This window comes from Ambystoma mexicanum, chromosome 1q, assembly GCF_040938575.1.
Source record: "Ambystoma mexicanum isolate Mex_15411 chromosome 1q, UKY_AmexF1_1, whole genome shotgun sequence".
In the NCBI taxonomy this organism is placed as follows: domain Eukaryota; kingdom Metazoa; phylum Chordata; class Amphibia; order Caudata; family Ambystomatidae; genus Ambystoma; species Ambystoma mexicanum.
This window is the reverse complement of record NC_090922.1, coordinates 1,298,666,827-1,298,682,225: the sequence shown is the minus strand read 5'-3', so window position 1 is coordinate 1,298,682,225 and position 15,399 is coordinate 1,298,666,827. Positions and strand designations below refer to the sequence as shown.

Here is a 15,399-nt window from a genome sequence, read left to right as displayed (position 1 = left end):
ACCACTTTCCTGCATTCTCCGGCTGCAGCCTTATCATTGGCTCACCTCTAACTGTGACTTTCTCCAGCGGCAGCTTTCTTGTGGGATCACTGGTGTCTTTTTCTCTGGCTTTTTCCGTTGATGGCCTTCTCATGTCTCTTCTCATTCCTATGTCCGTGTCTCTCAGGAGGAAAAGGGAAAACTGTTTTGTCAGTGTTCTTGGACTCTGCGAAGTTCTGCAGACTGCTCGCCCACCACGTACACTCTGTGGTCCAGTCTCGCGGCAGCGGCAGCGTCCGCTCTGCACTTTTCCTTCCCAGCTGATTAACTGTACGTCAGCTGGTCTCTCTCTTTCTCTCTCCCTCTCTTTTCTTTCTCACTCTCTTTCTCTCTCTCCCTCTCTTTCTCTCTTTCTTTCTCTCCTTTTCTCTTTCTCTCCTTTTCTCCTTTTCTCTTTCTCTCCTTTTCTCTTTCTCTCCTTTTCTCTCCTTTTCTCTCTCCTTTTTTCTCCTTTTCTCTTTCTCTCCTTTTCTTTCTCTTTTCTCCTTTTCTCTTCCTCTCCTTTTCTCTCCTTTTCTCTCCTTTTCTCTCTTTTCTCTCGTTTTCTCTCTCTCTCTCCTTTTCTCTCCTTTTCTCTTTCTCTCCTTTTCTTTCTCTCCTTTTCTCTCCTTTTCTCTCCTTTTCTCTCCTTTTCTCTCCTTTTCTCTCCTTTTCTCTCCTTTTCTCTCCTTTTCTCTTTCTTTCTCTTTCTTTCTCTCTCCCTCTACTAAAACTAGAGGGATGGTCAACATTTATATTCGGATCAAGGAAAGGATCTAACAATTCGACAACCTCTTTTACTCACATATAAGCAGAGAAGACCGGTCTAACAGAGATCTTGTTAACGATTGGCTATCTTTGTACCCTAATGGGGAGTTCCTTCCAATGACATCCTGCTTGCCCATAATCCTAGGGAGGGACTTGTGTGTGGAGTGCCCACTTCCCTAATATCAATGGCGGTGGCTTCTTCTTTGGGAGAAGGGTTGAATACCCCAGTTTTGTCACAGATGCCTCTACTGGATCTCCGGCAGTTGGTTTCACTCTCATTGTTTCTTGACATGGTCCTGTGCCCCATCGCTCTGGCTGAGCTGCTGTCGTCCTTGTGGATGAGGGATTCTGTATCTGGCATTGGCAGACCTACCCCCACTCTATGGATATCATGCTTCCCTGCTCTTTGTATGTGTGAACTGTTTGCTGACTGTTCCTATGCCAGACACCTACCCATGCACTCGACAGCCATGTGTTAGAGCCATTGAGTTATCTAGTGTCATGCCCAGTAATCTACCACTTACTCTGATGTATCTTCACATAGCTGCAGAGAGTTTCTATCAAGGCAATACATTCTCTGGTGCTCCAATGCACGGGATCCTTGTTGGGGAAGGGTAATCCCACATTAGTCTTTCATGAGTCTTTCATGGGTGTGTTGTTGTATATCCATCTCCATACCCCCGGGTCTAGGACCACCCCAAATGATCTCCATCTGGATGTAATCATGGTCGGATCAGCCCACGGAAACCACCTTGACCCCATGTAAAAGATGTTCCATGCACCTAGGGTAGTCTATTCTAGTAAAGGATCTGTGTGGGTGAGAGTAAAAATTATATCCCCCCCCCCCCCCGACTCCCCATGGAGCTCGATGCATCTAGCCCCTAATTCAGCAGGCACTCATCCCTTGATTGCATCTGGCATCCTTGTCCCGTCCCCCACCACTCAATCCAAGGTTGGATCATGTATCGTGTTAATGTCCCCTCCCAAAACCTGTGCCCCCATTTCCCAACTCTCCAGGGTGACCAGTGCCTTTTCCATGAAGTCCCAGGACCCCTGAATCGGCGCATACAGGGTTGCCACAGCCACGTTCAACCACACAGCCTGCCCGTTATCATCAGGAACCTCTTTACCTGGACCCCCTCCATTTGGAGCTTGGGGTGTAGGATAATCCGGCCCCCTCTCTTAACCTGCACAGAGGGCCAAAAGAATTAACCCACAGGCCTCCCATTAATGATGGCTTCCTCCCCTCAAAAGTGCATCTCCTGGACCAGGAGTATTGGAAGCCCTAAAGAGTTCAGCTCTCTACCCAATAATGACCTCTTAGCGGGAGAGTTTTCCCCCTTTACATTCAGTGTCACTGTCCAAAGAGAATTCATCCCTTCCATGACTTCTACTTTTCCCACTGAGATGCTGGCTTATTAACAGTTTCCCCTTGTGGCCTTTTCCTGTGCGCACCGAGCTTGACAGAGGCTTGGGCTTCCTGATTTTCCAGCCAGTCCTTTCAGGTCTTGGGCAATGTCAGCTTTCTAGGTTTTCGGGAGCCGCCATCTTCACCCTTTTCCCCTTGTTATTTTAGGCCTTCAGAAATCTGTCCACCTCCTTTCCCCCTGCGTCATCGGTAGAACCGGTTCTGCCTTCAATTACTCCAAGACCTCTGGTATTTCGGCTGCATTGGTCAACCTGTAGGACATTCCTTGAAGCTCGAAAGACAGGAAGAAGGCGAAATCCCGCTGGTATCTGATGTCCTGCTCCATAAGGGCCTGTCTAAGCAACCTGAAGGCGCTGTGGTGGGAGAGAGTGCCCCCTGAAAGATCCTGGAACACTTGAACCACTGCACCCTCAAAGTTAAGTTGCCTCTGCTGCTTGGCATTTGCCAATATCTCAATCTTGTCCTGGTAATAATGGCACTTGGCCAGGGTAGATCCTGGACCCTCTCTGTAGCCCCCCGCTCTGTGGATATGGTTTAATTGGCACTTCCTCGGCGGGTCCCCATCAATGATGTGGGCTATCAGCCAGTCAACATTCCATTCGAGCACATTTGCCGATTGGCCCTCTCCACCCGACAGGTCCCGGATCCGGAGATTGTTGCACCTCTCCCTTTCTCCATATTGTTCATTCTAAATGCTGCCTCCCTGTCCCTCTCCTCCAGAGTCCACAACTGAGTGTCCATCTGCAGTTCTAGATCATCTGGGGAGAACTGGCTATGTTCAACCTTTTCCAGCCTGTTCTCAATTGAGTCGTCTTTTCCTTTGAGTTCAGCTAAGGAGCCATGCAGATCTAAACGAAGGGCCTTAATTTCGTGTACAATTCCCTATATGTGTGCCTTTGCCAGGGGCTCTCACCCACCACCTCCGCTTCCCGGCGGTAGGTGTGCTTCCATAGACTCTACCATGTCTGTGGTAGACCCAAGCTCCTGGGTCTCACTCCCACCAGAGGACCCTGCACCATGGGGGCTTGCTTTCACCTCTTTTCCTCTTGCCGGACTGTTCTTGCACTGGGCACCCCTAGCTAAAGGTTTCCCCACCCAGGTTCCAGTCAGGGCCTCCACTCATACATACCGGGGTCTGCTCTATGTCTCTCCCCTTCTCCTGAGCCTCCTGCACACCCGGTGCTCAGAGCACCACTAGCACCTCGGGTCCTAGTGATCCCCTCTGATGTCCGCTGTCTCAAAAGTGGTACACCGGCCGTCCCAGTCTTTGCTGCTCCCCACAATCCTTCAGAGGCTACTCCACTAGGGCCTCCAGATGCCTTCTCCCTTCTGCAGGCCCTAGCCCTCTGCAGCAGGGATCCGTGCCCAGATCAACGATGGCACCTCCCGGCCTGAACGGCTCAAGGGCTTCCCAGCTCCTCCTCAGGTTTTTCTCCCCCATGGTCTCCTCCATGGGCCTGGCTCACTTCCCCACTGCATGGACCTCCACCGCTGAAGGCATCCAGTCACTCGGGTCCAATCCACTAGGCTGTCCACCTCTGATCAGCGGCTCCCGTTGCCACAGCAATCTGGGTTCCTGCACTCGCAGTGCCAGATGAGGGGACACGAAGCTCCCAGGGCGGAGCCACCATGGGACTGCTGAACACACTCTAACATGTCGCGGGGGCCTCTGGAGCCCCTCCACACCCCACTGCATTCCTCTGCAGTGCGGTAATGGACACCCAGGGCTCTGAAACGTAAGGCCAAACAGCCAGGCCCTCGATGTGCAGTGCACCAGGTGTTCGCACCATTCAGCAGGGCACAGGTGCTGCCCCTCCCTCACCCCCTGACTGATACAAGGGGTGGCGCACCGTACAAATGTCAAGGGCACCACATCGCAGGGACGGGTTCTGCTGGCTCTTCTTGTCGGGGTTGCTGGAGCGTGGCTTTCAATGTGACATCTTCTTTGCACCCTCTGCTGGTCTCCATAAAGGTGTTTAAAGTTGAAAGGGAGGGTGGGTCAGGAGTCCATGGTGGCGGGAGAGTGCCAGATGGAACACACAACGGACGTGGGGGGAGGATGGTTGGGGAGATCTCCCCACGATCAGATTCTCCATAGTCGTCCTTCTTTCCTTTTTATTTTTGGACTCTGCCCCCGTGCAGCATCAACACCTGCATACAATGTCGTCTTGACATTCCTCATGCCTCTGGTGAGCTCTCTTCATGGTTGTTGTGCTATTTTTCAGCTCAGTATGTTCTGTTCTAGCAATATCCCATGTGCTACAAAAATGCTTGGGTTTACTCTGTAGGAAATGGCTCAGTATGGAAGAGGGGGCTAGGGAATGTTGGGAAGTGACGTGGCTCCACTGGCTGCAACCTAGAGGATGATCCTTGTCCCCAGAGAGGGAGTCCCTCCCCATGTGATCCCCACACATTAAACCACCTCAAAAGGGGATATTGGGTAGTGGTCGCACCTCCCTAGCCTCATGGGAAAGGACTCAGTCCTGGGGATAAGTGACAACAGCTTGTGAATCGCCACAGTTCCCACTCTGGAGGGTCTACAACCACGTTTTAGCTCACTGTACCTTTCACAAAGGAGAAATATCCATTTGGATATCAGTCTGGTCCCATCCACCTGGGTAATCCAGTACCGAAATGCTAGGCAATTCTCCTCTGAACAAGAGTACCAAGAGCAACCCTAGACATGTGTTGTGGCCTTGTTGGGTCTCCTCAGTGAGGTGGAGAGGTGCTCTCTAAGCAGTGAGCAAGGAGTCCATGCCTGGCTTGCCCTGGGTAATTTAGGGTGAAACCCAAGTCCCTAAACACTCATGCAAAGGTCTGGGAGCCCCTATACCGAGAATGAACATGGCCAAATAACCTATTCTATGGGTAGGTTCCCACTCGGGAGGGTCTACAAACAAGTTTTAGCTCCCTGTACTTTTCACAAAGGAGCAATATCCATTTGCATATCAGTCTGGTCCCACCAACCTAGGTAGTCGAGTACCGAAATGCTAGGCAACCATAGGTGGTTGTAGACCCTATTGAGTAGGAGGAATCCCATAGAGCAGGGTGTTTGACCCATGTTCGTTCTCGGTAGAGAGGCACTGCACCCTTGTTTAACCTGTTACAGATAGGTTGCATAGTAAGGATACACCAATATCAATAGGTTGCATAGTAAGGATACACCAATATCAAACATTCATGCCAGAGAGGCATTCCGATTTAGGGAACTCCGTAGGGAATTGGAGATGGTATGCTCCTGGGAGACGAGTGAAGCTCATGAAGCATCCTTTACACAATATTTTGTGGTGCATGACTCCTTTTCCCGAATTGACTTGATACGGTTTGATTCCCACATATTGAACCCCTTCCAGGAAGTGGGGAAGAATGCCACTCCATGGCCAGATCCTGACCTAGTATTTGTTAACATGGGGAATGGGCTACAAAAACTAACCAAGGCAGATGGATGTGTAATGATTACCTGTTGAAAGATAGGGTGGTGGACGAGGACCTTCTGACAAGAATCAAGGATGTTTTTTAAATTAACGATACCGGGGGTGATTCGCACAGACTTCTTGGTAAGGTTTTAAAGGCGCTATAAAGGGTGCCTTGATTAAAATAGTGTCTTAGAAACAACACGATAAAGGTCAAAGGGAAGTCTTCTTGAGGGGGAGAATAAGGGATCTACAACCAGGTGGGTCTGATGCAAATCGTGTTAAGTCAGGCAGGCTAAAAGAATTAAAACCCTGCAAGGCGGACCTTAAGGCCTTGTTGACCCACAAAATGGAATGGAACTTGAAGTTCCTAAAACAAAAATACTATGAAAATGGAAAACTACAGACGGGATTCTTGCATGGAGGTTGAAGTTGCAACACAAATCCAGAATGGTGACCGCCATACATACTTATTCTGATCAAACAAAAATATAATGGCGGCATAAGAGATGAAGATAGGAGATTCTTTTCCGGAGTCACTCTATAGATCTGAATGGGATGCGAACTATAGATTTCTACATTCGTTTCTGGAGTTGTTAGTTCTTCCCATATTGACTGACCCCCGAAGATGCTGCCCCATTAAATACCCGATTACTGATGAAGTTATATTGACCATTCAGAATATGAAAAGTGGGAAAGCCCCCAGGGGCGATGGGTTCATGGTTAGATTCTATAAATGTTTCCACTGTTTTCTAGCGCCCACACTGACCAAATTGTATATTTTTTTATAACCCATTTTTTACATTTTACATAACATCAGATCAGACAACCTCAATAAAAAACAAAGCAAGAGGTACACAGAACCAACAGGTTCTCGAAACCAGCCCCACCCAACGCCCCCTGATCTCCTTCTCCCCACCCTGTGAACCCTACCTTCCTCCCCTCCGAACACCAGAATTGACTGTACCCTATGGCCTGGGACACCGTCACCCCATGATGTCTCTGGAAATCAACCAGAGTCCTCTCCATCCCTCAACCATTATCCCTACACTTTTCCGTGTTTTTACAGACAGCCCTAGTTCTTGTAGACCAACCTTTCCATCTCGGTGCACCCATCCATAGTGGGTTCCCTGTCAGCCAGGAGAGAGCATCCTCAGAGCCCCACACTGATTCCTCTCTTGCCAACGGTTGAAAGCAAGTCAGACAACCTCGTATCCCATATTGAATGGGACGCTTGCCCCCACACTCACAGCATGCATTTCCTGGGATAAGCTACAATCTTTTAACTCGGCACCATGCCCACACTGGACAGTACCGCTGCCCAGAAGCTCTGTATCCTTCGGCATTCCCAGATGATATGCACAAATGTTCCCTGGGCAATTTTGCATTTGGGACAGGTGTTGCTTTGCCTCCTGCCCATCAAATAAAACCGTATTTGCGTGTGATTCACCCTATGGAGGATCTCGTAGTGTACCATCCTAAGATTGGGTGTCACCTACACTATTAATACACTATCACCTTTCCTGAGGACTCTGCCTTGGTAAATAGGATATACCTCCTCACTCAGGCATGGATGGCATCCCACGGCCTCTGCCTGAATGACGACAAAACAGAGTTACTGATCCTAGGCTCAAAGACGGCTATTAAAAAACTCAATCCCAGCTACGCCTCCTTCAATATTGATGATAATGTTATCAAAGTGATGCCCTCAGTTAAAACACTAGGCTTTTACCTGGACTCGGCACTTGCCCTCACAAAGCAAGTGCATCCCTTAACATCCCCTACAGAAACCACATCTCTACATTTAGGAGCAACGTCCACTGGCTTAAGATTAATGAAAGGATCCTCCTTAAAACACTCACTCACTTCCAAATGCCTGAACAACATAGTGCCACCCTATCTTGCTGAAAGGATAAACAAGAGACGTGCTGCCCGCCCCTTGAGATCTTCCAATGCCGATACTCTAGAAATCCCTAGATTTAAACGCACTAAAGCGGGCGGCTCCAGCTTACCGGTCATAGCCGCACAGTCTTGGAATGCTCTCCCCTTAGATTTCAGAACTGACCAACCATACCCCTGCTTTAGACGGAAAGTCATTACTTTGATACGAGCAAACGACTCCTAATCCTACCGTGATTGACTTCTAACTCAGCCCCTACCGTACTCACATATCTGAACTTGCTACCCAAAATATTCCTTAGGCCTCTGCACCCCTCTATGCATTACTGCACCGGTCGGCTGGAATTTGTAATACCTGTCTTGTAACCACTAGTCTTCTGTGTAAACTACGTGGCATTAACTCTGTGTATCTCCTGTATGCATGTACCCCTTTTCTTTTTTTACTGTGTAACTAAGCTCCAAGTATACCTGTAACGTTGCGCCCAGCTACCTGAGGGTTCGGTGCGCTATACCAAATAAATAAACAAACAAACATTGATACTAATGGCTAGCTCACTTGTCTGGCCCAGCGCACTATCCCAACCCCACTCGTAATGAATTGGAGATTGTTTTTAACAAGTTTCTCTCCTTGGAAACTTTACTTAGGAGCATTGTATTCTGAGAAAGAGTGAACTCCCCTGTACCCCCCGAATTGCCTATGTACTGCCTGCTGTAACTGCAAATATTGGAAAAAAAAACTGTTCTGAACCAGGAGAGATCTAACCTGTAGATCTTTAAACTTAGAGACCCTCAACAATCACGTCCCCATGAAGTATAATTCCTCCACGCTCCAACCTCTAGACCCCCATAATGGTCCTTAGTTTGTGTAGGAATCTATTCCCCTATAGAAGTTGATCTGCCGCTGCCCTAGCCTCCCAACCAGTTTAACCTATATCTGCCGCTACACATTGATCGCCAGCTGGAGACAACCCCCTCTGTGGAGACTTCCCAAACAACACTCCAACTAAATTATTTAATGATGCTAACAAGAGAAGCCCTCCCAATATCTATGTTGGGTGCCATAATCACGGTAATCCCCAAGGAAGGTAAGGACCTCAAACAGTGCACTTCATATAGACCCATTTCCCATTTCTCTATTGAAAACTGTAGGAAAGGCATTGTATTGCAAGTAGGACACTGACACAATGGATACAATTTGTAAAACCTTTATTGAAATTGTTGGAGTCGGAGAAACTCTCCACCTTCAAATGATAAACAAAACACTCCTAGTGGAGTCCGTCAAATCAAAATGGCTTATGATAACAAAAACCTAATGTCTGCCCTAACTCTTGTACAAAAAGTGTAAAAAGGAGAAATGTGTGGATTGAGGCCCGCCTGGCCTTCCACATTAAAGTCACTTTGTTGACTTTCAAAATTGTATTCCAACGTAAAGTTCACAACGGTCTCCCTCTGCCGGGCTTAGACCTTACAGCACACAGATCACGTAGGCTCCCTTCTGTCGGGCTCGGACCTTTCCCATCACAGTTCAACACAGACTTGCTGTGGTTCTCCCTTCCCCAAGCTTATTGTACTTCGGGTCTCCCTCAATTGGGTTTGGACCCCTTTAGGATGTCGAAGACTTTCGAATGTTTGTGACTCTCTTTATAGACCACCGCAGGACCACTTAGACTCAAAGTTCCCGTTTACTCTTGCTTAATTCACTTTTGCTGTTTGTATGCTTTATAGCTTCAAACAGTGTACCTTTCAGAGACTTTCGAATGGCCTACTTCCTTTCACCGGACCACTCCGTCACTTAGTATCTCTGATCTTACAGCTGCCTTTTACTTCAAAGTTCATTCACAGTTCTGCTGTTTTTTGCATCTCATCCACACGCGTGCAGCCCTCTCTTGTGATATAATGTTGCTACTTTATTCACTTTAACACACACCGGTCTCTCAGGTCGCTTGCCAACTCACCGGCTGTGTGCTCTTCTTTTTTGTTTTACTATTACCTAGTCACGAGTCAAGGTTAGTACCACAGGCTTGGCCTCGCCTCCCCAACTCTGCCGTTCACCCGGGAGGGTCGCTGGCATCCTTGAAACACAATGCAATCTTCACTTGTGGGATCTGGCCTTCCCCATGTGACTTTCACGGTCTGTCGAAGGAAACAACCTCCAGTATGGAACCCTTGGGTGTTTCGGCCCGCTGCTCTCATCTCTAGGTCCGTTGCTCTGCTCCACTAGTTGTGCCTTTGTCCCAGAAGTTCTGCTCGTATGCAGGTTATGCCTTGCTCAAAGTGTCTTTAGGTGTTGCTTTTTATTCATGTGAGGAGAGCTAACTGGTATCAGGTGTATGCACTTAATGTAAAGTGCCTGACACGATTGACGGGACATGTCCTGTACGATGTGAGAGAGTTAGTCTGGTTACTCTGTGTTAGGCAGAAACCTGTGCAGTTCCCTCTGGGACCACTACAAATGATTTAAGACTACAGGTATAAACCCACTTGGTAGCAGTCTCTACCACACAGATCCACTTGGTAGCTGTGGCTGAGCAGTCAGACTTCCCTCAAGAAGAGTTAGGTAGTGTACAGAGTATTCACAATAGGTCAAGAGAACGCAATAGAACAAGTAAACACTGACCAGGGCTTGGTGTAAAAGAGATATAATTATTTATTTAAAACCACATCTAGAAAAACACACAGGCACCAATAGTAAGCAATTCAAAAACACGGTCACTAAAAAATATACACTCCCTTAAAAGAATATTAGACAAGTCTCAAGTAAAGCCCCACTTATTTTCAGACAGCGGTGAGCGCTTAACGTAGATGGCACTCTAATAGTTCGTTTTTAAAAGGGAGAGAAAAGCAGAGAACAAGTTGATACAGATCCCAACACTTTTACAAGAACATAACAAGGGAGGAAGGCAAAGTAAAACCGTGAAGTTAGGGTTCAATAGGCCGGATCCACTTTCAGGGGATCAAACGAAATGTGTCCAAGGTCACACGGTTGCAGTGCACAAAAGTCTTGTAATGGTTCAAAAAGGAGTTGGACCAAAGAAAGGGACCAGTTAGAGGGTCAAGGCGGCCAACCCAGTCCAGAAGGTTAAGGAGTTATTATTACCTTGTAGCAGTCTTTAGAAAGGGAGGCCTGGCGGACACGGTACCTTAAAGTGGTGAGAAGACTCCAGCGGGGGCAGTTGTTCCTGGCAGCGGATGCAAGTCGGTGCTTCGTCTGGGGGAAGAGAGGATCTCGTCGTGGAGGAAGACAAGAGTCCGTTGCACTGCCAGGGAAAAAACCAGCCACGGAGTTTCTTAGGTACAAGGAGCAGTCCATTGATTCGCGGTTCAGTGGTGAGTGGCTATCTGTCATGATGCCTACCTCCAAGGAGCCAGGCCCAGCCCAGCAACCCCAGAGGCAGACATCATTTTCCCCAAGGACGTCTCAGCGGGCCCAAGTTGGGGCCTTTGGACGCAGTCCTGGCGCCTTGTCTCCTTATACATTGACTATTATCCTCCCGGATATAGACAAAGCATACACTGTTAATTTTTTATTAGTCAGTAGTATACCGGGTCTCCTCCCCTTGTAAGTAGTGCCTAAACCCCCTCCCACACCCCCCTGCGGTACCCAGACAGAGTGGCACCACTTTTGGAGGCTTCTGTGGAGAAGCCCGCCAAAAAGTGGAACAAAGGGCTCGACTTGGGTTGGAGTCACAGAAGAGAACACAAACGCCATTTTAGAATCGAGTCCTGGCAAAAAATACCAACCGGCGAATTAATATTAAATAAATAAACCGGCGGTATGTTCGAGGCTATGAGAATTAAATAATTAAAGTTGGTAGCCTCGAACAATGGGAAAATCCCATAGGAAAATATTCGCGGTCGAATATAAAAAGTAGGTTCCACTGCCACCAGCCAAAACTCGATCAGGGGGGACAGAGACGTGCCCCCTTGACTAACAGACCCCGGGGCACTCGAATTGCCCCGACCAGTACGTCCACAATATGATGGTTTGTACTGGTTTCTGTTAATAATTTTGGACTAGTAAAGCCAATGGTGACTTTACATGCCCTGGGAGACAGTAGTCAGTCCCAGGGTATGGAGTCTATGGTTGGGGGTCACTATGACACCCCTGTGTTACTGCACTGAGGGTGCTGTGTAACACACATAATAAAAACACATGAGACCCTATGGAGTAAAGCACCCCATAGCCCATAAAACACATTAACAGTCCAAGGAACACCATAAATCATGTCCAAGAGTGGGAGAAAAAGAGTCTCACTCTTAGCAGGAGGAAAAAACAAACTCCAGAAATCCAGTAAAGCTGCTGGGGGACTCACTAGGTTAGGAAATTCAGCCTAAAGAGAGAATTCTCCCTAACACTCTGTCACCCTCTTCCTCGACCCAGTGTTTGTGTAAAAAAAACTAGTCCACCCCCAAGAACTGGATCCAAAAGCTATGGCCGTGTCCTGGCCACCTGTATGACAAGTCCCTGAGGACTAGTGGGTGAGACGCCCTTTGGTTTCTCACGCAACAGATGCAAACATTCTAGCTAAACTTTTGGATAATAGACTTGATAAGGTCCTACCATTTTTTAGTTCATGGAGATCAGGTGGAGTTCATTAAGGGGTGCGAAAGGGATTGGATGATATAAGGAAGACCCTTCATTTGATTCACTTGGTGACGCAAAAAGAGATTGATGCTTGCCTTTTTTCCTTAGACAAGTAAAAAGCATTCGACCGACTGGAGTGGAAGTTTGAGTATAGTTCTGGAACAGTTTGGGGTTGGTTTCTAGACATGGGCACCCTTCCTTTAATAAGGACCTTTGGCTAAGGTGATGGTCAAGGGAAGTTTATCTGCCTCTTTTCCACTGAGCAGATGCACTAGACAGGGCTGTACCTTGCTGCAATTGGTCTATGCTTTGTTTATTGAGCCTCTGGTAGTGGCCACTAGATTGAACCTCCATATTAAAGCTGTTGATTGTGTAGGATTGGAGTTAAAGTCCTCTTTGCAGATAATATCTTGAGATATCTGGATAACCCTAGGGAATCTTTAGAGGAGCTGATAGACACCATTACAGTCTATGGGAAGTTGGCGGGCCTCAGAATTATCCTACCATTGAGTGGGGAAGGAGGTTGGTTGTAGGGATGGACACACGCCATATGGTATGACCATAGGGAACAGGCAATCACGTTTTTGTTATTAGGCTTTCTAGTGACCTAAAACTTTGTGTACTAAATTATCCTATTTTGGAGGCCTTGCAAAAGGACTTTAAAAGGTAGTCAACCCTTACCCTGTCATGGTTTGGGTGTATGACAGCAGTTAAAAGGAATATCCCCTGTGCCTCTTTTTTCTGTTAACCATGTTCCTCATCTCCCCGTCATAGGTTTCTAAAGATTTGAACTTTCTGATATGTGAATGTCCCAGTTTAGGCTTCTTGCCTTGACTGATATAAGTGACTCGGAGGGTTATGGAGTTCCATCTTTTTTAAAGTTATTATAAGGCTGCCCAACTTAGAATCTTATTAGAACATATGAGAGATGATTTGGAAACGTGTTGGTCCTCCCTTGAAGACTGTGTAGTCCATCCTAGAAAGGCCAGACGTCTTCTGTGGGCATATGTACAGACATTGCCCAGGGACGGCAGTCCTCACCAAACATTGGGAGTTATATGGACATATGGACAAATAATCATACTAATAGGCTTCTGCCCACCTGGCCATCTCCTTTGAGCTCCCTATGGGGTCCCCCTATGGAGATTGGATGGCTAGGGATAAGGTCAATGCACATCTGGTCCGATATAGGTTTGGAGAGGGTAGGAGACCTTTTGCATAAAGGCAAATTCAAGGGGTTTTGAAGAGAGATGGTAAGAGGAGGAAATGTCAGGCTCTTTGATTATCTGAGTCTTAAGGGATGGTTGACAGACCCTAAATGGATCTTTAATGTCACGAGGGGCTCGCCCCCTTATTCATTTTATTTATTGGGCATTTGTATGGCGCGTATACGCAAGTGTTTCCAGGCGCCACAAGGCAAGAAGGAGGGTGGGGGGGGCATGGGTAATCAAAGGAAAAATAACAAGAACAAAAGAAACTGTTATACTGGCCTTGTGATAATCCTTCCGTGCAAATGCATGACAAGGTAAGCGCCAGGGTTGGTGATGGGGTGGGGCGGGGTGGCGGGGGGAGAGGGAGAATTGCAATTATGGGGGAGCGCTAGGGGTGGGGGCTGTTAAGTGCTATTCAGGCCCTGGTGACAAGTGCCTATGGACAGAAGGGGGAGGGGAGGAAAAGTGCAGTAGACACTAGGTCTGGGTTGGAATAGTCTGGGAAAATACGCCCAAGGACAAGTGCTAGCATAGGAAACAGGCAGGGACTGGGGCGGGGGGAAGGGGCTTGTCCCAGAATGACTCTGAAGGGATCCGGCGCCAGTCACAGCAGCAGGTGGAGAGTTTAGCACGGGAAGAAGAAAGGGAAGGATGAGAAGAAAAGGAAGGTCTTGAGAAGTTTCTGGGAACTTAAGAAGATCCGGCTCAAGTCTGAGCGGGGGAGGGCGGCTGTTCCAGAGGGAGGTGTCAGCCAAAGGTGGGGGATCTGCCTCCCACTCTCTGCTTGGAGAAATGTTTGGCCTGCAGAGAGTTTGAGCCAGAGGATCGGAGCATTCTGTCTGGGCGGTATTTCAGGAGGGAAAGCTGGAAGTATGGAGGTCTCAGACCCCAGACTTCCTTGTGGATGATGCAAAGGGTTTCTAATTTGATTGTTACAATCACCAGGACCCAGTGGAGAGATGTTAAGGCTGGAGAGATTGATCTGTGTTGTTTGGCTGTGTCAGAATTGTTTGCGACAGAATTGACTTTAGTCAATTTCACTGCAAATACAATTTTACCATGGCCAAACTCTGCAAATCTATGCCCTCCACCCCCAATACATCCCCCACTTACATTTTCCTCGTCCGCTGCCTCTCCCGAACCTGCGGCATCAGTTCCGTCCCTCTAACGTGCGTCGGATCTGATGCCGCAGGGTCCCCTTTTCCAAGGCCATCAATACCAAACATGGAGAGAGGAGGACACCCCTGCAACCCCACTCTCCATGTTCAGTATTGATTCCCTAATTTGATCAAATTGATCGAATGATACTGGCCGAATACGGACAGGTGTACCATTTGATCAGTACAATTAGATCAAATGGTGTAGTGCCGTAGAGATGCGGTTCATGGGCTTGAGGCCAAGGATAAGTCCTGCAGTCCTATTCTGGATTGGGAGAGTTGGTAGAGATAAGAGGGGCCAGGTAGATGTTGAACAACGATGGTAATAGGATAGAACCCTGAGGGACGCCACAGGTAGAGAGTGAGGTGGGTGAGAGAGAAAAGGACCCATTTGATCTTGGGAGGGTCTGTTAGAGAGGAGAGAGAAGTAAGCCATGCCAATGCCCTGTCTGTGATGCCTAGGGTATCATAGAAACGTTTTATGAGGATGGAGTGCTTGACCATGTTAAAAGCAGATGCAAGATCGAGGATGATGAGAACAGAAGGAGAGTTAGAGTCCAGATTAGAGAGTAGATCTTCTCTGGTATTTAGGAGAGCAGTTTCAGTGCCACTGGCTGCCCTGAAACCGGATTGGTGGTCATGGAGGCAGCCAGCCATTTCAGTGTGAAGGGCCAATTCAGGAATTGCCAGCTTCTCCATGAGTTTTCCCAAGAGGGGTGATGGAGATAGGTCAATAGTTTGCTGGTCATGAGGGGTCAGCAGGCTGCTTTTTTAGGAGAGGGTGCACAAGGGAGTCCTTGAGGGGTTGAGGAAAAGAGCCAGTGAAGTGGTTTTGAAAGGATTCTGGATGAAGCCGACACAAGGAAAGTTATTATATTGAAGCATTATAGAAAACATATTACTAGTGGTCTTGAGTACA

General features: G+C 47.8%; 1 protein-coding gene across 3 annotated transcripts in view; it reads left to right on the top strand.

Annotated features, from left to right (window-relative positions):
* Positions 1 to 15,399, top strand: part of ACOT11 (acyl-CoA thioesterase 11) — a 1,040,268-nt gene that overhangs the window by 684,907 nt on the left and 339,962 nt on the right. The gene's annotated exons all lie outside the window — the stretch shown is intronic.